Here is a 26,971-nt window from a genome sequence, read left to right on the forward strand (position 1 = left end):
GCTCTGTAGACCATGAGCTTGGTGCTGGGTTTGAGGTCCTGGTCTTCAAACACGCTCTTCCTCAGACAACCGAAGGCTGCACTGGCACACTGAAGGCGGTGTTGGACTTCGTCATCGACATCTGCCCTTGTTGACAGTTGTCTCCCGAGGTATGGAAAGTGGTCCACGTTGTCCAAGGCCTCGTCTTGGATTTTGATAATCAGGGAGCAGTACTGTGTGGCGGGGGCAGGTTGGTAGAGGACCTTTGTTTTATAGATATTTAGTGTAAGGCCCATGCTCTCGTACGCTTCGGTGAAGGTGTTGATGATGGTTTGGAGTTCGGCCTCAGAGTGTGCGCAGACACAAGCGTCGTCTGCATACTGTAATTCGACGACAGAGGATGGGACGACCTTGGATCTGGACTGGAGGCGACGGAGGTTGAACAGTTTCCCGTTTGTTCTGTAGTTTAGCTCCACTCCAGTGGGGAGCTTACTGAGGGTGAGATGGAGCATTGCAGCCAGGAAGATCAAAAAGAGCATTGGTGCAATGACACAGCCTTGCTTGACCCCGGTCCGTACGTGAATTGGGTCTGTGGTGGATCCGTTGGTCAGGATCACGGCTTGCATGTCATCGTGAAACAGGCGGAGGATGGTGACAAACATTTGAGGGCAGCCGAATTTGAGGAGGACACTCCATAATCCCTCACGGTTGACAGTGTTGAAGGCCTTTGTGAGGTCAAAGAAGGCCATGTACAGCAGTTGGTGCTGTTCCCTCCATTTCTCTTGTAGTTGACGTGCGATGAAGATCATGTCCATTGTGCCCCTTAGTGGGTGGAATCCGCATTGCGACTCTGGGAGGAACTCTTCAGCCACTGGGAGAAGGCGACTGAGGAGGATTCTTGCGATGACTTTCCCTGTGGCAGACAGCAGGCAGACTCCTCTGTAATTACTGCAATCGGACTTGTCACCTTTCTTGAAGATGGTCACGATTACGGCGTCTCCGAGATCTCCTGGGATGCTCTCCTCCTTCCAAATAAAAGAAATGAGTTCCTGTATTCGCGCCAATAGTGCTTCTCCGCCATGTTTTAGCGCCTCGGCAGGGATTCCATCTGCTCCTGAGGCCTTGTTGTTCTTCAGTTGTCAGATGGCCTTTTCAACCTCATGCCGGGCTGGGGTTGTGCTGAGGTGGTGGCGGGTAGCATGCTGCGGGATGGAGTTGAAGACACTTGCGTCATAATACTCTATCACCATAATACTCTATCATGGAGTACCACTGAGCCCTCCAGTATTCCATCTGATCAGTGAGAAAGTCCCCAGTTCGACAAGTCACCTTCCACTGCTACAAGATGGAGTGCATAAGGGACCAGCACAGTACAGGCTTCAACAACAACTTGCATTTACATAGAGTGTTTAACATAGGAAAACGTCCCAAGGCGCTTCACAGAAGCGTAATCAGACAAACAATGACACCAAGCCACAAGGAGGAGACATTAGGAGGGTGACTAAAAGCTTTGTCAAGGAGGTAGGTTTTAAGGAGGCTCTTAAAAAGAGAGAGGTGAAGCTTTAAAGAACTCCCACAATCAAAGTCACAAATTACACCCCTCTGTGACTTTGACCATGGTGCACTATCCCTCCTGCTTCTCGAATTCTCTGTAGCCTTTGACATGGTCGACTACACACCATCCTCCTCCAATGCCTCCCCTCCACTGTCCAGCTGGAGTGGGACTGCCCTCACTTTGTTCTTCTCTTACCTACCTATATACAGGTTTCATAATGCAAAGACCACTACAGATACAATTTTTGCCCTTGTCCCCTCTGTTACATGAATTAGAGAACAGGCAGAGAGCAACAGCCAGTTCTGGTAATGTTATGGTTGCAGAGGCAGAGTAAGTCACGGTTTACTATGGCAGATTGTTCCTAGAGGAAATCAAATACAACTCTGTGCAATATATCCTTTGGATGCAAGGATGGAACGATAGGTCCAAAGGTGTGCTGGTATCAGTGACCAGATTAATACTGCAATCACATTGTAGGTGAAGTACAGAACACAAGTACAAAATTAACAAGCCTGAAGCAAGACTAAAGATTAAAAAGAAATTCTTCCAGCAGATATGTGAGATAGATTCCAAAAGCAATTAATGTTATGTTGATTAGCTTCTTTAAAAAGCATCTGGATAGGATGGGGTCAAAGGTTATTATGATAGTATAAATTTAGACACAAATATCAAACAGTCTCTGGAACATTATTGTTCCAATCCTGCTGAATGAGTCACCTTCCACTGTACTAGTGCACAAAGGGACCAGCACTGTAGAAGGAATATACAGGCTTCAGAGAGGAAAGAAGACTGGATTTTTGCCTTGGTCCCCTCTGTTACATGAACTAGAGAATAGGCATAAGGCAACAGTTCAGGCAATGGGACGGTTGCTGGAAGGGGCCATTTTAACTTAAACCATCCGGCAGGAAACTGCTTTTATATCTTGCCCGATTTTACTTTCCATTGAAATCAGTGGAAAGTAAAATGGGACGAGGTGTAAAATGGTCGGCCAATCCAATCCAGTCACTTTTACCGCTGGGCGGGTTAAATTAAAATGACCCCGAGAGTAAGACAAGCTTTCCTATGGCTGTTACCATGAGAATGTCATCTATGGAATATTGCAGGGCAAGGCAAAATAATATCAATTCCAAGGTTAGATTAATATATTTTTTTTATAAAGAGTACTACTTTCTTGGAAGTTTTACATATTATTTGTCTTCCTCCAGAGATTCAGAAAACGGGATAGAGCCTACGGCAGTACAACTGTGCAAGGTCTGTTGGAAGGAGCAAGCTTCATTGAGCCAATGGCCCAGAAATTCGGGTCCCAACGCGTGAGTATGGACGGAGTACTCACACGTGGACAAGATGGAAGTGCCGGAATCTTGCATGCACTACGCATGCGCGGGAAACCGGCACTTCCGATCCTCTGAACCAAGGGGTTCAGAGGTCGAACGCGTGTGCGCGGGAGTCTGCACGTGCGCGTTGAACTTCCTTTTTTTTTTTAAAACAGGTTTTAACGTGCGGGTAATTCTGTACATTTTAGAAATGTAAAAAGCAGCCGTAAGGACTTCATTTTCAAAGGTAAGTGGTCAATTATTTAAAATTAAAACATTTTTTCCACAGGTTTTTTACTTTTAAATACTTTAAAGCAAGGTAAGTTTATTTTTAGCCCCGTTTTTTTATAAAATTATTTTTTTCAAAAATTAAAATTTTTGTTTAAAATAGTTATTTAATGTCATTTATAGTTTATTTACAAAGTGTGATTTAAAAAAAAAATTATTTGAAGGTAAAGTACAGTTTTACAGCCTCAGCATTTATACGTTTTGACAGGTCTATCTGTCAAGACTTATGAATGGAGCATTCCCTGCTCCGATTGGCTGCCTGTTACTCACGTGATCCCAGGGGCAGCATCGCACTAACTACGCCCCTGGGACACGCCAGCATAGTGCGCCAGCCTCTGGGACAGGCCTCGGAGAGGAATTCCACGCAGGCCAAGAGGTCAACTGCCAGCGCGCTAGGTTGCACCCGCGGGAAGCCCCCGACCCGAATTTCTGGGCCAATATCTTTCTCTCATTCCCTACTGCATAGTTCCATGCGCTGGCAGATGCTCAGTAGATAGGGAGAAGTAGTGAATTGGGCCTGACTTTTTAAAGAGTTATCTTTCCCCAGGATTACAAGCAGAAGTTATTTTATTTTACTCCAGCAATATTGCTGGCAGTAATTTTCTTGCCCCATTTAATTTCTGAATGTGCCATTGTGGGACCACGAGGGGAATCTTTGGTTTATAGGGCAGAGTATAGACAATACGCAATTTTTAAACCTGGTGTGACCCCCACCCCTCTGACTACAGCTTGTGGCATTTACCCTAATAGCAGCCTATCAATGGAGTAGTCACAAAGCAATTTGCTTTCCGAATCTGGGATTCAACTCAGTAAAGTTGCAACACCTACAACTTCCATGCTGACCTGTGGTGTGTGTGGTAATATGGAAAAAACATTTGTCTCTGTTAAATGAACATATACACACACACAAAAGAATCAATGCAAGTGTGCAGAAAATTGCAAAACAATGAGGGAGAAAAAAACATGCAGAAAATCTCTGAGGACATAAAGATAACACGTTGAAAAGCCAGGCCTTTGGTTCCTAGTGTCTGACCCAATATTACTGTACCAAACATGAACTGGGAACTTTATTTTACCACAAGTCATAATCAATAACACTAGTGGAAACCATTACTGGAAAATTGGCCTGCTTTAGAGCTGATCATTTTAAATAATATAAACTGCGAATGTTCCCCTGAATGACTTCCTGTCCCACTTAAGTGTACAGCTCTGCTGTGTAAACAATTTTACAAGCATACACAGTTCCATTATAGACTTTCGTATCAGTTATTAAACCTTTTGCCTATAATGTCTGAACTCTAGTAGTCACTGGCCTAGACATTCACTAGCCTTAGCGCCGCTTTTGAGGCGCTAGAGGGACTAGCGCCAGAGTTATGGCCAGTTAAAAAATTCCCTGGGGCCCTAAATCGGCGTTGCACCGGTAGCGCTGCGCCGGCACCGATGACGTCATCGGTGTGCGCAGCGTCCCGGTTGCCGTGGTAACCCGCCCGAACTCCGAAATTGAGTTGCGGCCGCCTCGCCCGTGGCAGCCGCAAGCAACGTTCTGGCAGAGGTGCCTTACTCCAGTTTGCGCCGGCGCATTAAAGGCCCCGCGGCGGCCGGCCACTTTCCCGCCGGCCGCCTGCCCGCAGCTCCCTCCCCGGACTTCTCCCCACCCCCCCGGAACAGATGCAAGCCCGGCACTTGTCCGAGGTGCCGGGCTCATTTTTAAGCTGATTTGCGCGGGCCGCGGCCGGGTGCAGACAGCTCCTCCTTAACGGGAGGAGGAGGCCTGCACGTCCCCAGCCTGCCGCACCGCATCGGGTGCCGCAGCGCCGGAATTGCGGCGCGAAACGGCAGTTAGCGCCGATGTACCGCCGCAAAGACCCTTCAGTAGCGCCGGCAGCCGTTTGGGCGCGGCGCCACTGAATTTTTGGCGCGCGCAGGGGACTTAGCGCCGGCACTAACTTCCGGCGCTAAAGCCCTGGCTAAGCCAAAACCCAATTTCTAGGCCACTAACTTCACTTGTTAAGTTTGAAGTTATTTTACTGAATCAGTTGATCTTGCCCATCTAAATTATTTTCCAACCACAAAAATGTTGCTCTGCACAAATTACCATGTTACATATTACCATGAATTAAAAAAAATAGAAAATGTAGACATTGTGAATTGAGATGGCAATAATTTGGTCCACTATGAAATCATTTTCAGCACTTCTGACACTACCTCAGCAGTACCTGGGAGAGATAATAATACATTGTAATTGGTATATAACTTGAATATTTTGCTGCTAGAAGAAATTTTGTGATTAACAATATCTGCCACACAATGATGCATAGCTTAAGGTCAAACATAATCGTCACCAGGCCACCTCAAGCTTGCAACCTTCAAGTTATTATTAATAATGAAACAAATGAAAGTACTCAGTATGAGTAATGTAAATTAACAAGGCATTTGAGACTTGCAATTGTGTACAAATTAGAATTGCAAACATTTATTTGCCTTCCCCCCACCCCCCTTCCAGCTTTCTTCTCTTACCCCTCTTTTACTGATTCCAAGGGCAGCACCAACCCTCCATTTCCTTGCCTATAAGGCCATTCTTAATATTAGCATGCCGGCACTCCTTGGCCCAGCTATTCTCCATGACGGCATCACAGCCTAATAGAATCAAGTCCTCACTTGACAATCACATAAGTAGGAGTCACTAGGCAGGATTTGGAAAGGGAACCCTGGCCAATTGTTTCTCACTTGGCCTGGGAATAATGGGGATAACTAACATCCCAACAGTAACAACTTGCATTTATATAGCACCTTTAATATAGTAAAATGTCCCAAGACGCTTGACAGGCGTGTTAGCAAACAAAATTTGACACCGAGCCACAGGAGATATTAGGGCAGCTTGGTCAAAGAGGTAGACGTTAAGAAGCGTCTTAAAGGAGGAAAGAGAGGTAGAGGCAGAGAGGTTTAGGGAAGGAATTCCAGAGCTTAGGGACTTGGCAGCTGAAGGCATGGCAACCAATGGTGGAGCGAGTAAAATTGGGGATGCTCGAGAGGCCAGAATTGGTAGAGCGCAGATATCTTGCGGGGGGAGGCGGGGGGGGGGCAGGTTGTAGGCAGTGGTCCTTGTCATTTTTTTGGAGCCACGCGGCCCCGTTAACGAGCTGCGCGGCCCATTCAAAATACCATTTTTTCTATTTAAAAGCCGGCAAGCCAGCTTCAGAGCGCTGCACAGCCGTTGTAGGGCTGAAGAGGATTAGAGATAGGGAGAGGCGAGGCCATGGAGTGATTTGAAAACAAGGATGAGAATTTTAAAATTGAGGTGAGATCATTTACTCAGACCTATGACATTCCTGATCTGTATGGCTGAACGCCGCAGCAGATATGGCATTTATCTATTGAGCCACTGGATTAACACTTTGCAAGCATTTTAAACTTGAAACGCCAAACAAACCTGAAAATCACAGGCTGCAGGCAGAGACCCAAGAAATTTGTGTATTTTCAGCCTTGTTGTATACTCACAAACCACTGAATTAAGAGAGGTCGCTTAGGGGACGATAAAGTGATGTCAAAAAGCAGGGGAAAATTATTTTCAAATTATTACCTAACTAGAATTAGAGGAATGTCTACTGCTTTCCAATGATACTATAGTACTGATCTGGGGAGGAAATCTTTTGAAAAATGATGGTGACTCCCCCAGTGGCTTACCAGGTAAATGAAATACAAGGGGCTGGATTTTGCAGCCCTGGGGAGGCGTGTTTGGAGGCGGGACTGCTGGGAAAATGGCAGAATTTGGGGGCGGGTGCCCAACCCGCCCCCATGCCATCTTACATTTCATCTGTCAAAAGCTCTTGACAGATGAAACGGCACTCGCTGACGTCACCTGTAACTGGCTTTCCCTTAATTGGCCTGCTAAGCCCGCTGGGCAGGCTTAACAAGGTCAATCAAGGGAAAATAGCGTGGGTTGGCCACAAGTCGACAGAGGCGGGACTAAAACCCAACAAGTGGGAGTCCCGCCTCCAAAAGCTCCCCATTGACAAAATCCAGCCCAAGGTGTGGAACACAGCCATGAGGATATGGATGCTCCTCCTCTTCCTCTTCCAGCAGCCAGTAAGTGGTGGCCAAATATTACTTCCATGATCCAGTAGTGCAAGCACTTCTCTGTGCCAAGAGAATGGTTCAAATAGCAAAAAAAATACAAGAAGAAAGTAATTTCAGTCAAAAAACATTCAGAAAAGCTCCAACTCTAGATAGATACTAATGATCTGACTATTTGCAGGTGAAAATGGCCATTTCCCACGTGTAGTATTAGCCGGGTCCAGCACTGAGGATTCACCACAAGAGTGGCATCGGGGTCCTATGAATATCACAGGACCCCGATTTGCCTACTTTAATGAGGCTCCTTTAGTGCATCAACCAATGACTCAGTTGGTAGCACCCTCGCCTCCGAGTCAGAAGGTTGTGGGTTCAAATCCTACTCCAGAGACTTGAGCACAAAAATCTAGGCAGACACTCCAGTGCAGTACTGAGGGAGTGCTGCACTGTCAGAGGTGCCATCTTTCAGATGAAATGTTAAACTGAGGTCCCGTCTGCTTTCTCAGGTGGACGTAGAAGATCCCATGGCACTATTTTGAAGAAGAGCAGGGGGTCCTGGCCAATATTTATCCCTCAATCAACATAACAAAAACAGATTATCTGGTCATTATTGCTGTTTGTGCACAAATTGGCTGCCGCGTTTCCTACATTACAACAGTGACTACAACTTCAAAACGTACTTCATTGGCTGTAAAGCACTTTGGGCCATCCGTTGGTCGTGAAAGGCGCTATATAAATGCAAGTCTCTTTCTTTTTCCTGTCTGTTTCAGGCAGCCACTCTGGCAACCAAAGTCTAGGCTCTGATGGAAATGGCAGCTGGCAGATCGGCAGCAGGAATGGGGCAGTAAGTTCTGCGCTCCAATTTTCATAATTCTACCAACCCACTCCCACCTGAAAACAGGAATGAAAATTGCCCTCCCCCCCATGATATTTAGAGGAGTTTTGAGAATTGTCCACATAATTCATGCACTTTCTGTATTTTAACAAAAGTAATTACTATCAAATTATTCAATAAAAAAAAGGCACTCATCCATGGGTTGATTCCAAAAAAAAAAGACACTGCATTCTTTTCTGCTTTCTGCATAAGATTATTTTGTATTTTTTCTTTCCAGTGGTGGAATTGAAGCTTGACTGCTTGAATCCAGCCCAGAATCAATAATGCTCTCCCCTCCCTTATATGCCTGTCAAAGTTCATTAATAAATGGAAACCGACAGACTTAATGCTGTACCTACTGGTGGACTCTGGCCCACAGCACAGATTGCCCTCCAAATCTGGCAATCTTGCTCAGAAACCCAAAGATAAGGAGGGAAGTGCAACGATTACGTATCAGGAAAGGATGAACAGGCTGGGTCTCTTTTTCTCTTGAAAAAAGGCTGAGGGGTGACCTAATAGAGGTCTTTAAAATTATGAAACATTTTGATAAAGCGGATACAGAGAGAACGTTTCCACTTGTGGGGAAGAGCATAACTAGAGGCCATCAATATAAGATCGTCACCAAGAAATCCAATAGGGAATTCAGAAGAAACCTTTTTACCCAAAGAGTGGTGAGAATGTGGAACTTGCTACCACAGGGAGTGGTTGAAGCGAATAGTATAGATGCATTTAAGGGGAGGTTAGACAAGCATATGAGGGAGAAGGGTTATGCTGATAGATTTAGATGAGGAAAGACGGGAGGAGGCTCGTGTGGAGCATAAACACCGACATGGATTGGTTGGGCCGAATGGCCTGTTTCTGTGCCGTATATCCTATGTAATCCTATGTAATAGCACAATTAGAAGTGACTCGTTGAGGGTGGAGGTTTAGGCAATTTACATGGACATTATAAGAGCACTCTCTATGGTATCCAGCCCAAGCCTTACCTACCCAGAGAAACTATTGATAATGTCACCATTATAAAGTACAAAAGACAACCTTTCAATTACCAGCACTGCCTTTCCCAACTTTAGTAAGCAAATGTACACCAGCAATTAAAGTTAAATAAGCAATTTGATCTTTCTTCATTCAAATTTTGTATGAAAATAAAGTTTGCCGATAGTCTTTTAAGAAATGTTACTATTGGGAGGGTTGGACAACAAGTTTCAAATAGGAGGCACTTTTAAAATCTAGATTTTTCATTCTCTGATATGCTTTAGTATTTAACTGTAAATATGTTGCATTAGAATCTGAATCGCATTCAGTAACCAATGTAATTGAAAATCCAGTGCTGGACTTTGCAGTTACTGGGTATTTGCCATCAGATCAAGCATGGTCATCCCTGCAGTAATACAATCTACCCAGCAAAACAATGTCTTCGTCGGCGTATACATCGACAGTAATGGATGACCATCAGTGTGGGCAGAATAGGGTCATTGGGGCAGCCAGTGTTGTTCTTCATATCACAAAACTGAATTTTTGTTTTCTAAAGGTCATTCTCAGTAAGGATGGAATCCTTTCCCTCAATGGGCGGAGACTCCAGCTGTAAGGTCGCATGCCATCAAGGGGGGGGGAGTTGTTAAACAAAATATTTATCTTTGTTAAATCTGGGACACAACTTCACCATTAAATCAGAAGATTCCACGCTTGGTTTTTTTCACCAGCATATTCCAGCTGGGATGTACAAGCAAAAAATTAGTTTCAGTCCTGTAAAATATCCATTGTGAATGGCTTAACTATTTACTGTTGCTTAACCTTACTGCCTGCTCACTGTAAGAGAGTAACCTCCACACTGACCACTGAGATTCAAATACAAAATGGTAATTAGGTATTGCCTTATCACAGTGAGGAAGCATTTCACAGCCAACTGACCTTTGTTTTTACTCAGAATGTTGGCAACACTGGCAAGACCGAATTTACTGTTCCTCTGTAGTTTCACCGAGAAGGTGATGGTGGGCGTTTGTGGCAATGGTTTTACAACTGGCTTGTTAGGCCACTTCAGGGGGGTTCAAGGGAAATTTTTTCTGGATCTGCGGCAGTCGCACTGTATCGCATGGTCACAGCAAAGGTCAGAAAGTTGGACGGGTAGGAGCGCGTGCCTGTAGAGGAACATCGAAAGGAAAATTGGTGGATTCCTTTAAAAGCGTGGGCTTTGACCGACACATTTTCCGATATTCACTGTGCCCACACGATTCTGAGTGCAGACCCATCTCTCCGTAACAGGCAACTAAATAGTGTGGGACTGTAGTCACATGTAGGCCAGATCGGGTGGAGGTGGCAGGTTCACTTTCCTGAAGCACCTTAGTGAACCAGTTGGGTTTTTACAACAATCCAGCAGCTATCGCTGTTATATTCCTTTGTGCCTGCCCACAAATTACCAGATTTGTCAAATTCAGTTTTGCAACTTGCCACTCCTGCTCAGCAGATTTACCTTTTGTTGGCAGCTGCTGAAATTCCTGAGCGGGGTAGGACCAACGCCTGCCCTGCTCATTGGCGACTAATTTCTGGATGGAGTCCTTCAACAAGCGCTAGACCCCTAATTTACCTTTATAACCACTAGGCTACCATACCCTTAAACTACAACCCAGAATCTGCAGACACATGTTCAGCTGCAACCTCCAACACCTACACATCACAAAAAGCCAACAAATGCCAAATCACCATATGCAGCTGAAACAGTGTATATTAAACAGGTGGGACCTCGACATAGTCCAGTTTTTTCTGTTTAAAGCAGTCATTTGTAAACATTTTAACCACTCACTATAGTTAGCCATTAAATAATTGGGATCATGCACCCCAGTGCGATTGGATATTTATAAGCTTCAAAGCTCATGTTATGCAGGCAAGTGCATCCATTATAAACATGGCCCAGAATTTGCTGCCAAAATAACAGCGAGTTTAATGGCGCTTGCCGTTATTAATGCATGTGTCCAGCAACTTGTGGCGAAGAGATACCCCATGAATTGCGAATCACCACAAGTTGCTGGATGATCTGTGCTGCCCCGCCATTAGCCTCGTGAAAACCGACAGCTCGCCCTCAATCTCCCTGTTAATTTTAAGAACTTGCTAGATTTGCACATAAAATTTGGATTAAACTCGCCGCAGAAAGTTAGAGCTGGTACTTAACACTGTAAGTACCCTTTTAACAAAGTGATAATTGTTAATACAATGCCAATCAACCTCTCCGGCAACGTTCCCTGTAATTATTTTAGCGCCACGCGGCCCCTTTTAGGGGCTCAGCGGGCTATTCAAAATACCGCGCATGCACGGTTTTTGCATTGAAAAGCCGACAAGCCGGCTGAGCAGGATCCCTGGAGCGCAGTGGGGCTTAAAGGGAACATTGCTCTCCGGCCCAAGAAGGGCTATTTAAACTGTTCAGTCTTATTACTAATTGTTGTAATAGCTTTTTAAAGATTTAAAAAAAGTTTAATTTAATTTTTATTTTGATATTACTTTTCCTTTCTGTCTCTTTTATCTCCATCTCTTCATACAATTTTTCTTTCCTTCTCTTTCTGTACCTGATAAGAGTCTTATTTCTATTAGTATTTTATCATTGTTATGCCATATTTATTCCAATGTTGGGAGGACTCGTAAAAATCAACATTTCATTGTGCAGTACACACGTCTGCTGCATATATGACAAATAAAAATTGAATTGAGTCTAATTCACCATCCTTCTGTTGTTCCCCTGTTTCTTTCTCAATCCTTAAAACTCACTGGATAAGGAGAGAGACTGTTGGTCCCATCACGGAGGTCCCAGATGCCTGGTTTTGCCCTCACCACACCCTTATCTGCTCCCACTTCCCGCAACTTACAAGGCAAAATTTTTTTGAGAGCTAAAGGGTGCAGGAAAAGTCTAACTAATGGAACGTTGCAGCAAAGTCCGGGCAATGGCTTGTAACACCGCACCGGGTGCGAGAATCTGGCAACTCCAAGGACAGTTTTGAAACACAAGAGTTAATGTTTCAGATGTTGCTTTTATCATTTTGCAGCCATTGATGTTTACATTGCTGTCTTGACTACTGTGAAAAGTAAACAGCATTCTCAAAGCCTTGGCAACCATTCCATCCTAACTTACTACTAGTGGGTCATCGATGTTTATATATAACATTAACAAAAGCAGCCTGGTGGCTCAGCAATTAAGTGATGGGACCTTGTTTCTCAAACAGAATCCCGCACAAGGCTGAGTTAGCCATGTAACTGTGGAGATGTACTGAAAAAAGGCAGGTAGTTCCCTACAAAGTAAAAAAATCAGATGGAACGCCTAATAATTGGCTCAGAGCAGCATGCAGTTACAATCCGCCGTCTTGACTGTAGTTAGCGAATGGCCCAGAGAAACCAAAGAAAAGGGAATAAAGTAGTGTGAAAATTAAGATAAATTGCACGTAAATGATTCTTAAATGCCATTTCCATTATGGTAAAAGAAATCAGTGCAAACAGACTGACAGGTCCCTCCTCTGCTCAATGCAGCTGGCTGCTAGGATAGTTAGGCACTAGAGCAGCAGTTTGCAACACTTGGGCCACAAGCTGAATGCATCTTGCGAGGTCCTTCAAACACACCCGGGGTTCCTTTGGAACCTTGTGTGCAGAGAAGTGTATTAATTTTTAAACATCTAATAACCATAGAAATATAATGGAGGCTTAATGAGACTTTTTTTCAAATCCTTTCTTTCCCACCCTAAAACAAACTAAATTTTCCTATGATGTTGCATAGGTAGCTTGATGTCTGGAATGAGAGAGAAAGAAAGCAAGAGAGAAGAGAAGAGAATTGCATTTATATAGCACCTTTCACGACCTCGGAACATCCCAAAGCGCTTTACAGTACGTTTTAGAAACAAAGAAAAATAGGAGCAGGAGTAGGCCATTCGGCCCTTCGAGCCTGCTCCACCATTCAAGATGATCATGGCTGATCCTCTATCTCAATACTATATTTCCGCTCTCTCCCCATGCCCCTTGATGCCTTGATTTTGAGATGTAGTCACTGTTGTACTGTCTCTTTTAAGTTCATTGCTCAAACATTTCATATGGGAAACCAGGTAACTGGAGCTGCTTGTAAATAGCTGCGTTCAAATGGAGGTTCGTAAATCGCTTGAAAACTTTAGGCTCTAGGTCAGCAGAACCTGGTTTTCTTTATATTTTTTAAATTTTGGTTTACATCTGTCACAAAATGTAGCATCTGACTGATGACACATGATGTACATGAGCTAAATACAAAACAAATAAAAGATAAGTAGGGTATAACAGAAGCAAAGTGATTCTTAGCAGCAAATACAACAGTTTTCCGATCCATAAAGGTAGATTTTCCACCATGGCTCAAGTTACTCAACATTGCTAAAACTTCATATTGTCGCCATGAAATCAGTCAGGACCGACACTAAATACTGCATTAGCTCAAAAATACAAATCCATTATTTAGAAAAATAATTCAACACCAGTCTGGAGTACTGATGAAAATAGATATTCTTACAAGAAACTTTTAAAATCAACATCCACATAAGTTATTAAAGTGACAACATTGGCACCCTCTAGACTTGCCTTGAATGTGACTTGACTTGCCTTGATGAAACCTAATCTTGGCTCCTCGAACACCTCAGCTCAGGGTTACTGGCAGAAGCTGGAAGGGTAAACAATGAAAATTTCCACAGGGAGATTTCAAAGACCCAATTTAAATGGGGTCACATGAAACATTCCTTCTCAGCTTAGAGCAATTGCAAATCATACTCCTCCAAGTTTCATGCCATCAGCAGTCAAATGTAAGAAATTAACCAGGGATTGCAATCTAGTGCCTCCAGAGCCTGAGAGTTTGGGGTTGTTATACAGCATCCTGACTTAATGGCCTGGATTTTGCGGTAGGAATAACGGTGAGGATATCAGCGCTCACCGTTATTAAGGAGTAAATCAGACAGCAACTTCCTGAGTCCGCACATGCGCAGTTAGACGCGGGAATCCAGAAGTTGCTATCCAGTTTGCCCTGCTCCTCCACAAGCTTCGCTACACCAGTACCTCGGCATTCCAACACATGAAGGGTGTGAAGCTGCGGTACTCACAAACGAGTTACCCACTAAACACGCCAGAAAATGTTCGGGCTTGTCCATTCAAGTCTAATTGAATTTTTAACAGCGTGATAAGTCTTAATTACTACCAAACAACCTCTCTGGCATTGAAAATTTATATCTATAAGTGTGGAGACACATTCCTTCAAATTTTAATTATTGCAGGAGATTTTTAAAAAATTTAAATAAAAATGTATTTTTTTACTTTTTCTTTCAGCCTCTTATCTCTCTCTTAATCCCATCTTTCTTTTCCTCTCTTTATTTCGCTTTCTGTGCAAGATTTTACAATGGCCCGGATTTGCAGTCTGTGGCAAAGGAACGGCGCTTGCCGTTCACCATGCTGACAACTGCCCACAGAGGTACTGTAATTGCGCGTTTAACCACACATGTATGTACTCCGGAAGTTGCTGTCCGATTTATTCCATAATAACGGTGAGTACTGCTAGCCTCACTGTTATTCTCAACGCAAAGTCCAGGCCATTGAATTAACTATTCTAACTTATACTTACTTCCTGGTTTAGACTCTGCGTGGCTCAGGAAGGATTCTTCAATCTGATTGGTTGAAGAGACGCAGGTCCAGATCCCCTGAAGAGTATGCCGTGCTGTATCAGACTCCAGATGGCCGTAAGTTGCCGCACAAACCAAAAAGTCTGTGGGCAGCTGTAAGCGTCATGAGCGGCGAGCGCCGCTCGTTCACAGCTAACCGCAAAATCCAGGCTAATATGTTTCGAAGGGAATATGAGTGTTGAGCATTCAGAAGGAACGGTCTGAACATATTGGCCTAGAAATTCAGTGGGCCTTGCGCCCACTTAGCGCCTAAAGAGGTCTTTTGCGCCGGCGGGGTGGTAGCGCGGAAATTGAGTGCAGCGGTATTGGCGGCGGTAGCCGTTAGCGCTGCGCCGGGACCGATGACGTCATCGGTGTGCACGGTGGCCCGTAATGCCCCGAAACCGCGCCGATCCCCATATTTATTTGCGCCCGCCTCCTCCGAAGCGGGCGCAAACAGCGAACAGAAAACGGGGCCGTCCTGCTGCCATAGTGGGGCGCTTTAAAGCTGAAGGTGCGGCCGGCCGCTTTTTCGGCGGTCGCCTGCCCGCACCTCCTTCCCCGGCCTCCTCCACCCCCCCCCGCGGCATTGCCGGCTGGTTTCCGTGGAGCCCGGCACTTCTCCGTTGTGCCGGGCTCTTTTGCCGGCACTTGCGATCGGGGCTCCGGCCGTTGCAGGCACCTCCCCCTTAAGAGAAGGAGGAGGCCTGCAGTACCGCAGCCTGCCGCACCGCATCGGGTGGCGCTGCGGCAACTAGCGCGCCGATATTCAGTTGCAGCGCCCCAAACGGAGGCGGGCACACCCTAGTATAGCGCCCGCTTCCGAATTGGGGCGCAGAAGACGAATATACGGCGTGCGCTAATGCCTCCCCGCCCAGCGCTAACTTTTGGGCGCGAGCGAGCTGCCCGCGCCCAAGTGAATTTCTAGGCCATACTGTTTCATAGTAAGTGCCAAGTACTCGCCAAGACATGAACTTTGCAAGCCTAACGTTTAACAAGAATGCACTGTATCTAGACATTAATTTAGCAACATGCTTGCAGGAGCAAATTCTTCTCTGCGGTACATAATTTCATGTTAAAAATGACGCATCTGATGTACTGCAGTTTATAACACCTACTTCTGTTTGAAGAGTGATGAAAGAAGAGTTTTTGGGGCAAGCCAAATTGCAGGAACGCCTAGAAAGGTTTGCACTGAAACAGGCACAATAACCTAGAAATTACTATTTCTGAAATTAGCGTACAAATGCTGAGTGCATTGCGTGACACTCCCGTCAACTCATTTAATGGAGGCATGAACCCATTCGGGGTTAACACCTGTTAAAACAGCACATATAAGACTATTATACAAACAACAACTTGCATTTACATAGCACCTTCAATGTAGCAAAACGTCCCAAGGCGCTTCACAGAAGTGTAATCAGACGAAATGTGACACTGAGCCAAAGCAGGAGACATTAGGAGGAGTGACTAGTGATTGGTCAAAGAGGTGGGTTTTAAGGAGGGGCTTACAGGAGGCGAGGGAGGTGGAGAGGCAGTGAGGTTTGGACCCTTTAAGTGTTCACTAATATCACAGTCATTTCCAGACTTAAATTTGATACAGTATTAAGTACTTAGTGTAGTTTCTTTTATTAAAAATAATAAATTTGTTGTACCAGATGCAAGCCATCATGTTAGCAATGAGGTCATCCTGCTCAGTTCTATATACAAACATGGCAAAGTGATGAGACTGCCCTTTTGTACCCCATTTATATTATAGCACTACTTTGATTGGATGTGTTTCAATAAATTATCCTGGTTCCCTTGCTGCTGAATCAGTCTGGTTTGTACTGCGGCTATTTACTTCACAGTAACATTGGTGGAGGCAACACTGTGAGACAAATAAAGTAACCCTGTTCCCTTCAAAGGCGCGGAGATACCCCCACCTGAAGAAGTGTTTTTGCCAGCACTTCCAGAGGCAACAGCCCCCTAGCAACGGTAGGCCTTCAGGAAAGCTCCAGCAATAAGGGTCCCATCGTGGAAAGCAAGAAGTAAGGGTCTCATCAGGGAAGGTCCAGCAGCTACAGTCACAAATCACAACCTTCAAGTTTGCATATGTGCAGTTGTTTATACATTGCTCCAGTACTGTGGAATCTATCCTAAAATGTACACGGGGCAGATTTCACAGCACCAGGAGCCTACAGTACTACAGAACCACTTCTTCTCGAATGGCCACTGTAATATAAATAAAGCTTAAAATGTCTCAGACCCACCACATACTCATGTCCATGACTGATAACTGCTCCATTTTCTAATTTAAGAAAATATTTTGGCTTAAGCAACAGGAAAGGGGGTGGGGGAAAGCACACAGTAGTTTTGATGTTAACTGATATAAACTTTCTCAGGACTAAGGTGACCTTTATCAACAGATTTTAAAAAAAGTTTGCTGGAAATAATTTCCATATAACATGATGATAATTTTCTGCGATTTGATGAAGCCGAGGATAAGAAATGGGGGTGTTATAGACGTCTTTGTTGAAACACATAGCAAAACGGCAAGGTTTTGTCCGTCTGTATCTAGGCAAGTACGTTTTAGATTAATGTTTACCTTTTTAAACAGCCACTGCATTTCAAAGTAATTCAGTCTATGTGAAGCGCTTTGACTTTTCTGAGAGATGTGTAAGGCACTACATAAATTTCTTTTTTTCCAACGTAACAGCAATTTTTTGGTTAAAAAACAAATATCTTTGCTAATTGTTGAAAAATATCAAAGGAAAACTGCATATTGGTACACCGTCACCAAATCGGTACTTTTGAACAGTTTACATAAGAGACCCCAAATACCAGTGTTACCGTATTAGGTATAAACTTGACAACTTGCAACCATCTCAATGGGCCATTTTTTTCTATCTATATAGAATCATAGAACAGTACAGCACAGGAGGCCATTCGGCCCATCGAGCCTGCACCAGCTCTTTCAAAGAGCAATCCAGTTAGTCATACTCCCCCACTCTTTCCCCATATCCGATGTTCCCTGTAAGCTGCGCGGCCGCACTCCTGGGAACCCGCGCAGCCAGCTTTTCAATACAAAAACCGTGCATGCAGTTCTTTTGAATAGCACCGCAGCCCCTTAAAGGGGCCGCGCAGGGCCAAACAAAATTAGAGGGAACATTGCCCAGATCCCTGCAATTTTTTTCTCCTTCAAATTCTTAAGTGGCTTGACAGGGTTAATGCTGAGAAAACATTTCCCCTGGCTGAGGAATCTAGAACACGGGGTCACAGTCTCAGAATAAGGGGTCGGCCATTTAGGACTGAGATGAGGAGAAATGTCTTCACTCAAAGGGTTGTGAATCTTTGGAATTCTCTACCCCAGAGAGCTGTGGATGCTCAGTCATTGAATATATTCAAGACAGAGGTCAATACATTTTTGGGAATTAAGGGATATGGGGATAGTCCGGGAAGGTAGAGTTGAGGTAGAAGATCAGCCATGGTCTTGTTGCAGGTTCGAAGGACCAAATGGCCTACTCCTATTTCTTATGTTCTTAAGTATTTATCCAATTCCCTTTTGAAGATTACTATTGAATCTGTATCCACCACCCTATCAGGTAGTGCATCCCAAATCCTAACCACTCGTTGCGTAAAAATGTTTTTTCTCATGTCGCCTCTGTTTCTTTTGCCAATCACCTTAATCTGTGCCCCCTTGTTATCGACCCTTCAGATATATAGATAGCAATTACAATACAAGCAGATATGGTAGCATATTGATTATGTTACTGGACTCGTAATCCAGAGGCCTGAACTAATAAACCAGAGAATGTGAGTTCTCTATTTGAGAATTTGAATTCAATCTGGAAATTTAAAAAAAAGGAGAAGTGACCATGAAGCTGTCGGATTGTCATAAAAATTCAACTGGTTCACTCATGTCCTTTAGGTGAGGAAACCTGCAGTCCTCATCTTGATTTATATTTAACTCCAGTCCCACACCAACATGGTTAACTCTTTACGTGATGTGAAGTGGCCTAGCAAGCCACTCAGTTAAGGGCAACAATGGACCGGCAATAAATGTCAGCCTTGCCAGTGATGCCCACATCCCGAGAACAAATTTAAAAATGTATGGTGTTAGCCACAATAAAACTGAGGGGCAATAAAGGCAGGCTATGGTTTTACCGCAATTACTGATGTCATTACTTACCAACTGGCCAATTACATTACTAGAAAATATACTATTTAATGCCACTTTTGCTACTGGTTACCTAAAAAGATCAGTCACTGAGAAAGAATGCATAGTATGTGTTCACAGTTCCATTACAAGAATGTTTTACTCATGACACTTTCTTAGTTTTCCTATAATAGAATGGATTTTTAAAAGGGCATTGATGTCCAGTAAACTATCCCACAGGACATCTTATCAGGTCTAATACTGTAGAACAAGTCGTTACCTCACAGCTACACTTGCACCTCTCCTATCACTCCCTATTCAAAACACTCCATTCCAGCTTCCGTCCTGCCAAAGCATTTCGATTCCACTGGCCAAGTCACAAATGATATCCTCTGCAACTGTGACCGAGGCTCTTGCACTCCTGATCCTCCTTGATCTTTCCACTGCATTTAACACAGTCGATCATGATGTCCTCCAAAGTCTCTCTTCCAAATCCACCTCCGTGGCACTGCTTTTTCCTGGTTTCACTCATACCTGTCGCAACAAAGACTTTGTATTGTTTCCAATGGATTCATCCATTCTCACTCAGCCACCTCTAATGTATCCCAGGGCTCCATCTGTGGTTTACTCCTCTTCATCATTTTAATGCTACCCCCTCCGTGACATCACTCAGAATCACTCGGTCAGTATCTACACATACACTAATGACACCCAGATTTACTTCTCCACCTTCTGCATCAATCCCATAGCTATTGCTACCCTCTCCAAATGCCTGTTTAATACCAAGACCATACTAAAACTTCCCACAGTTTAACATCGATCTCTCCAGCTGCCACCAAAGGCTAAGTCTAGAGGTGCAGAACCTAGGCCAGACCCTCAGCTGAGCTTTCTTCCCTACATCCATTCAGTTACTTCCACTTCCATAACATTTCCCACCTCTACTCCCCCTCTCTCCCACTGATCCCAAAACTCTTCATTCTTGCCTTTACCACCACACAGCTCGATTTCTGTAATACTCTCATACTTCACCTCCATTCTGTAAAAATCACATCAAATCATTTCACACTGCCTTAGCTTGTGTCCTTGCCTGCACAAAGTCCCACACTCCCATCATTCTGCCAAACTCCACTGGTTCCCCATGTTCCTGTAAATTCAGTTCAAGATCCTCACGTTTGCTTTCACATCGCTCCACAGCCTTGCTACACCCGACTCAGTGATCTCCTCCAGCCCCGTGCGCCTCGGAGTATGGTTTGTCCCCTGCATATCTTGTTCTACCACAGGTGGCCTTTCTTTTAGTCACTACGTCCCTGCCCTCTGGAATTCCCTTCCCAAGACCCTCTATTTTGCCACCTCCCCCTCTGCTTTCAAAGGAACCCTTCTATTTAACTGGGTTTTGAACCTCTCGTGCCCCAATTTATTTCCTGTTTTGAGACATCTTTCTGTATGTGAAGAGTGATAAACAAATTTAAGATTTTTATAATACTAGAAGGCGAACTTGCCTTTTCTCTTGACAGATGCTGACAGGCTGCAGTGTATTGCTAGCATTCACTGTCTTTATTTCAGATTTCCAGCATTTGCAGTTTTTTTTCTTTTTGGTTGTTATGTGATGATATAATTGAGTCAATGATCAAATCAGTAACAAGTTATTTAACTGATATATTTGAACTGAGAAAGTTAAAGATAATGCAAATGCTTGTTATGCGGCGCATCTAAGATCGGTTGCAACACAAGCTTACTCCGCTGTGCATAATGTCAGACTCTGACTGGAGTTTCTTTTTGCAGTGGGCTATTCCTTTCTGAGGAACCTAGCCTGCCGAAAAGATCTGCAACATTGCGGTAACACCGCTTTAAGGCGACCAAACAAATAATATATTGCACTTGCCATAGGCACTTCCTCTTAACGGAGGCTTGGTTTATCTCACATCCGACATGCACAACAAGGCCTCAGAGGTGTCATAAAGTTAAATATTAACACAGAATTCTGAAAGGTTGATACTGTACTTACTCAGTTACCAAGGAAGTGAGGCCAAATCACTCACACTTCAAGCGCTGCTCTGGGCCAGTAAGTGACCCTCAGTAACCTATCAATACAGAATATAAAAAGACAAAGTGAAGATATATTTTTATATACACTGTATATACCGCAAATAGATTATGCCATTTTTGTGATTAAATATTTTTAATTGTACTGATGAACTCCAAGGCTCCAGTTACATCCATACATTCACACATATTTCAGCACAACAGTTATTTTGTAGCAAATCTGCAGTGGAAGCAGTGTGGGCGAGATGAATTAACATACACAGTTGAAATAAATCATGATTACTGAAGTACTGTGGGTTAATGGCCATCTCTGTGCACGCTGAATCACACTGCTGAGCTCAGTAACTCCTTCAAGACGAAAGTTCCCCCCCAATAATGTCATCAGCACTCACCAAAAATAGCTTTAAAAAGGCAGAAGCAGGGAAAGGAACAGACAAAAATTACAGCGTCAAATCAGAATTTGATTGTCAAAAGGAGTACCAGTCTCTTAAGCAAAAGTGGGAGAATTTTAGTTCGGCTCAGTAGCTCCCCTAAGCCAATTTCTCCAATGTCAACTACACTTAAAAAAAAAATCATTATACATTATAAAGTACAGGACCGAGAAAGTCGTTACAGTCTATCTGCCTGGTCTCTCATTCATCCCCTCAAATATATACATACAATTCTTCCTTAAACTGTTCCACACTATCTGCCGGAATTACCTCCCTAGGTAACCCATTAACACCATCACTACACTTTACAGAAAGCAGTTACAGGAAAGTACTTGCATTCAATGTTCCCACTCATTTTGTTTCCGTGTGGGCCCTTTAAATGTGCTGTGCGGCCGCACATGTGCTGTATCGTCTCCAGCGTCAACAGTTGGTGAGCAGCCTGCGTGGGACCTCTCGATCGGTGCACAGCCACATGCCTGCGCAGCTTAGGGGGAACGTTGCTTGCATTTATATAGTGCCTTTCACAACCTCAGGACATGCCAAAGCGCTTTACAGCCAATGAAGCACTTTTGAAGTGCAGTTGCTGTTGTAATGTAGAGAAACGTGGCAGCCAATTTGCGCACAGCAAGCTCCCACAAACATCAGTGAGATAATCTGTTTTAGTGATGTTGGTTGAGGGATAAACATTGGCCAGGAGAACTCCCCTACTCTTCTTCAAATAGTGCCATGGGATCAGAGAGGGCAGATGGGGCCTCATTTTAATGTCTCATCCACAAGACGGCACCACTGACAGCGCAACACGCTCAGTACTGCGCTGAAGTGTCAGCCTAGATTATGTGCTCAAGTCTCTGGAGTGGCACTTGAACTCGCAACCTTCTGATTCACATCTAAAGTTATATCCAAAGTGTCCATGCAGCTTCCTGTTCTAAACTTGAGCCCATGCCCCCTGGTTCTAGAGTTTTTGGAAATCTGGAACTATGAACTGTGGTCAATGTATCCATTCCCTTAAGAAACCTGAATATCTCCTTGAAACATAGAAGATAGGAGCAGGAGTAGGCCATTCGGCCCCTCGAGCCTGCTCCGCCATTTAATGAGATCATGGCTGATCATCCAAATTCAGTACCCTGTCCCTGCTTTCTCCCCATATCCCTTGACCCCTTTTAGCCTTCAGAAATATATCTAACTCCTTCTTGAATATATTTAATGAATTGGCCTCAACTGCCTTCTGTGGTAGAGAATTCCACAGGTTCACCACTCTCTGGGTGAAGAAATTCCTCCTCATCTCAGTCCTAAATGGCTTACCCCTTATCCTTAGACTGTGACCCCTGGTTCTGGACTCCCCCGCCATCGGGAACATCCTTCCTGTATCTAGTCTCTCTAGTCCTTCTCCGAGTAAGACATCCTAGGGTCTTCGACCGCTCATCAAAGTTCAAATAACTTAAGCTAGGTAACCATTTGCTTGTCCTTTTCTGTGCTGCCCCCAATGTCTGGATATCTTTATAGTGACCAGAATTGTACACAATGTTCCAGGTGTGGCTGTACCAATGCCTTGTACTACACAGTGCTCCAGAGGCTGGATTTCCCTCTGGGGTAGGTTCACCAGAGTGGGTTGCATGGGATGGGTTGGAACAGGACCGCTATCCGATGCCCCGACCCTCCTGTCACCGCAACCCCCATTTTCCTGGGCTCATTAAAAATGCATGACCGTTTTCCAGCAGTATTTTCTCCATATAGGAGCCCATCTCTACTAGGGAGCAAAATGCAGCACAGCTACAGCAGGACACCTGCAAGAGAAGGAGCCAGCATTAAACAGGACAGAAGATTTTTGGCACTCTTTGTACAAGGACTGGAGGAGCCAATGTCTACTTTCATAAAGGTATTGAGATGGAAGAGGGGGAGAGGTGACCATTAGCAGGACCACTCTCTCCAATAAGGCCACCAGTGGACTCATGCTATTGCCCAGCACATACCACCATCCATACTCTAGCATTTCCTGAGGTTGGTGGTACTCAGCAAGAATGCAGAAAAATCATCCATCATTTAATGCCATGGGGCAGTTGAGGGTCAGCTAAGTTCCCTACTTGGGGGGGCGGTGAGGGGATGAAACTCTACAGCAGCAGTTTCAGGGGCGGAGATTCCCTCCCCATTTTCCCTCCTCCTGTGTCAATATACCTTCAACCTCCGATTACAGGTTGTATAGCGGAAGAAAATCAAGGCCTGGGTATGGTCTCTTCAGTTTCATAGAAAGGCCTTGTACAAACTAAAATGCTAATTTTTAAAAAATCATTTTCAACATTATTCATCTTACTCATTTTTCACCTTCTGGATTCTATGTTGCACTTTTGTTTCCTCCCTTTTATTGTATATAAAAGTTTCCTATCAGCATCATTCATTTTACTGCCTTCTGCCTTGCATTTTCTTGCTGCTATCTATCTCACTTCTTTCTCCCCTCGCAGTTGCGTGCCCAAGCAGGAATCTGGTCCTGTACAGATGATTCTGACACAAAGCAACCCTAGTATCTAGAGTTTTGATTTATTCGGTTTTGTTTTAAACAATACAACAACGACTTGCATTTATATACTGCCTTTAACATAGTAAAACGCCCCAAGGCGCTTCACAGGAACGTCATCAAAATTGGGAATCAGAGGTAATAGCGAGTCCTCGGAATTGGAGCACCTTAATTAACTAATCCATCCACCAAGTAGCCTGGTCTCACATTTCAAACCAGTGTAAATTTGGATGACTTTGGCACTTATTATAATTTCAAACTATTTACTCTGTTCCATTATTTATATTCCACTCTGTGAAATATTTCATTGTAATTACGTTTCTTTACACTATTATTAATCATATTCATCAAGATTTTGATAGTGCAATTAAACTGTTAAATTAAATTGAGCTGACCTACAGATACAGATTTTAAATAATAATTATAGACTAGAAATGAGCGTTGGAAAAATTAGTGAGCAAAAACATTGCATTTTTATGGCATTCCTCTGTCTGTTATTTTAATGGATTTCTAGCCTTAAATGTTTGAAATCACTGACATGTTCAGCCAGAAATACTACCATCTATATTCAGATTCAATCAAATAATCTTGATCTCAACTGAATGTAATCTCATCTATAAGATTTATCTTTAGACAGTAAACACATCTGCTTGCTTCATTAAACACCACAGTTGTAAATATATTTTGTTCCATTTTTGTTCCGTCTAAACATTGTTAGATGTATAGATCAACACTGTAAGTACAAGAGCAGGGTCGAGGCTGTGAGCTCTGAGACGAGTGGCTCATCTTCTGACTCCTCAATGTCTCTCCACCATTTGCAAGAATCAAGTTAGGAGTGTGATGGATGGGTGGAGTCAAGAAACCTGACACCATACAGGGCAAAGTAGTTTGCACAGTTGCCATCCCTGCCACTGGACTCAGCATCCACCCCCTCCATCACTAGTACACTGCAATTGCAGTATGTACTAATCTACAGGATGCACTGTAGCAACTTACCAAGCTTGCTTCAACGCGACCTCTACCACAAAGATGTACAAGAGCAGCAATGTCATGTGAACATCGCCTCTAAGTCACACACCATTCTTACTTGAATATAAATCGCCAACCTTCATTGTCACTGGAAGTTCCCTACCTAACATCACTGTGGGAGCACCATTAACACAAGGGCTGCAACAGTTCAAAGTGAAGGCCCACTACCACCATCATAGGCTAACTAAGGCAGACCAATAAATTGCTTCCTTGTCCATGTTGCTCACATCCCAAGAACAAATAACATTTTTTTTTTAAGAATTCCAATAACCATAAAATGGTAGGCACACGTTACACACTGGATTTTATCGCTAGTGTTCCAGAATTTCCTGTCGGTATAAAACAAGAGTTCCGAGTTTCATTTCAATTGAAAGTGTAAGACATCAATTTGTGGCATACAAAGTGTGAATATAATAAATATAAGCAACCTTATGTCCAAATAAAATTACAAATGGTCATAAAGACATTTTCCTGATCTTTAGATCTGAATCACACACGTACGCAAACATTTTAGGGTTAATTTTCCAAATTTGCACTTCAGCAGTGAAGCTTTCTGTAGCGGATAAAATTCAGAAAATTATCCTTTCTATGCCCATTTTGTTTGACTTGGAAGCAGGTCTGTTTGTCCCAAGGACATCATGGAGCACATTCTTTCCTTTTTGAGTGCAGGTTCACAGTGTTCTAACATACTTAAAGTTCAGTGATAACTCTTTTACACTGCTGTCGATATCTATAATAATTTCCTCCTCACCTCTCCTGAAAATGCTGACTTATACTGGCTTTCACTGGTGCTGTTAAGCCCTCTGGTACCTTACCCTTAATTTCCATATGTCAGCTTTGACAGTAAGTGTTGCCAGACTATTAATCCCTGGGGAGAATCAGCAGATGTTTATGTACAAACACACACTCAAACACTGTAGAAATCACTGGACAGCAATCAGGAGTGGGAAGCATGGCTGGTTTCTCCCCTCCCTTGCCCGGGGTGCTGAAGCCGACTGTCCCACCCCAACTGCTGCCTCAGCTGACTTCAGGTAACACAGCAACGATCAGAGATTGAATCTGGTGTGCATGACTTGACATTATAATCCGACAATGCCTTTACTCTCTTTGCCTTTAACGAAGTTCCCTCGTTTGTCGATTTGGTTGTCATGCTCTGCTTCACCCAGGATAGTTCTGTTGTCCAGACTACAGAGATCTATTTACCAATTGCCAATGTATTTGTGTGACATACTGTACACTCTAGTTAAGCCCCCATCACACTGAAGGTCCTGCATCAAAGTGGTAGGTTCTTACACATTGCTCCAACATAACACCTGCAGCGTAACTCTACTGATCCAGCATTCGCAGTGGTATTTGACAGTGCTTGGAACCTTGCTTGGAAAAGGTGGTTCCACAAGCACGTCAGCTGCAGTTAAATAGTAACAAGTTCTTTCTTGGCAGCTTGCAGGGCTACCTTTCCATTTCTAATAGACAAAAAGAAATGAATCTGCCGTCAGCTTTTCACAATCAAGATTAATTTGACAGGCGGACGGATGGAAAAACTTGCATTTATATAGCGCCTTTCACAACGACTGACGTCCCAAGGCGTTTTACAGCCAATGAAGTACTTTTGAAGTGTAGTCACTGTTGTAATGTAGGAAACGCGGCAGCCAATTTGCGCACAGCAAGCTCCCACAAACAGCAAGGTGATAATGACCAGATAATCTGTTTTTGTTATGCTGATTGAGGGATAAATATTGGGCAGGACACCGGGGACAACTCCCCTGCTCTTCTTCCAAATAGTGCCATGGGATCTTTTACATTCACCCAAGAGAGCAGACAGAGCCTCGGTTTAACATCCCATCTGAAAGACGGCACCTCCGACAGTGCAGCATTCTCACAATACTGCACTGGGAGTGTCAGCCTAGATTTGTTTTGCACTCAAGTCTCTGGAATGGGACTTGAACCCACAACCTTTTGACTCAAAGGCAAGAATGCTAATAGCTGAGCCACAGCTGACAAAGGCCTCCGCTTCATCCCCTTGTGCCCCACCTCAATGAATTTTGAACTTGGCACGACACTGAGCTCTTCTGTTGCCTTTGCCGCCGCGCCCACATCTTTGTCTAG

At 43.9% G+C, this 26,971-nt stretch overlaps 1 protein-coding gene across 6 annotated transcripts in view; it reads right to left on the reverse strand.

The window, feature by feature from the left end:
* Positions 1–26,971, reverse strand: part of LOC147111992 (F-box-like/WD repeat-containing protein TBL1X) — a 330,596-nt gene that overhangs the window by 231,727 nt on the left and 71,898 nt on the right. For 5 of the 6 annotated variants that reach the window (XM_085999441.1, XM_085999444.1, XM_085999442.1 and 2 more), the window contains one exon: positions 20,859–20,934. The exons of the other annotated variant lie outside the window; for it this stretch is intronic. The gene's annotated coding sequence lies outside the window, so the exon portion shown is untranslated. The remainder of the gene's footprint in view (positions 1–20,858; positions 20,935–26,971) is intronic. 6 annotated transcript variants of the gene reach the window in all.

Source organism: Somniosus microcephalus, chromosome 10 (assembly GCF_052327205.1).
Source record: "Somniosus microcephalus isolate GS21.2 chromosome 10, FLI_Smic_1.0, whole genome shotgun sequence".
NCBI classification, from domain to species: Eukaryota; Metazoa; Chordata; class Chondrichthyes; order Squaliformes; family Somniosidae; genus Somniosus; species Somniosus microcephalus.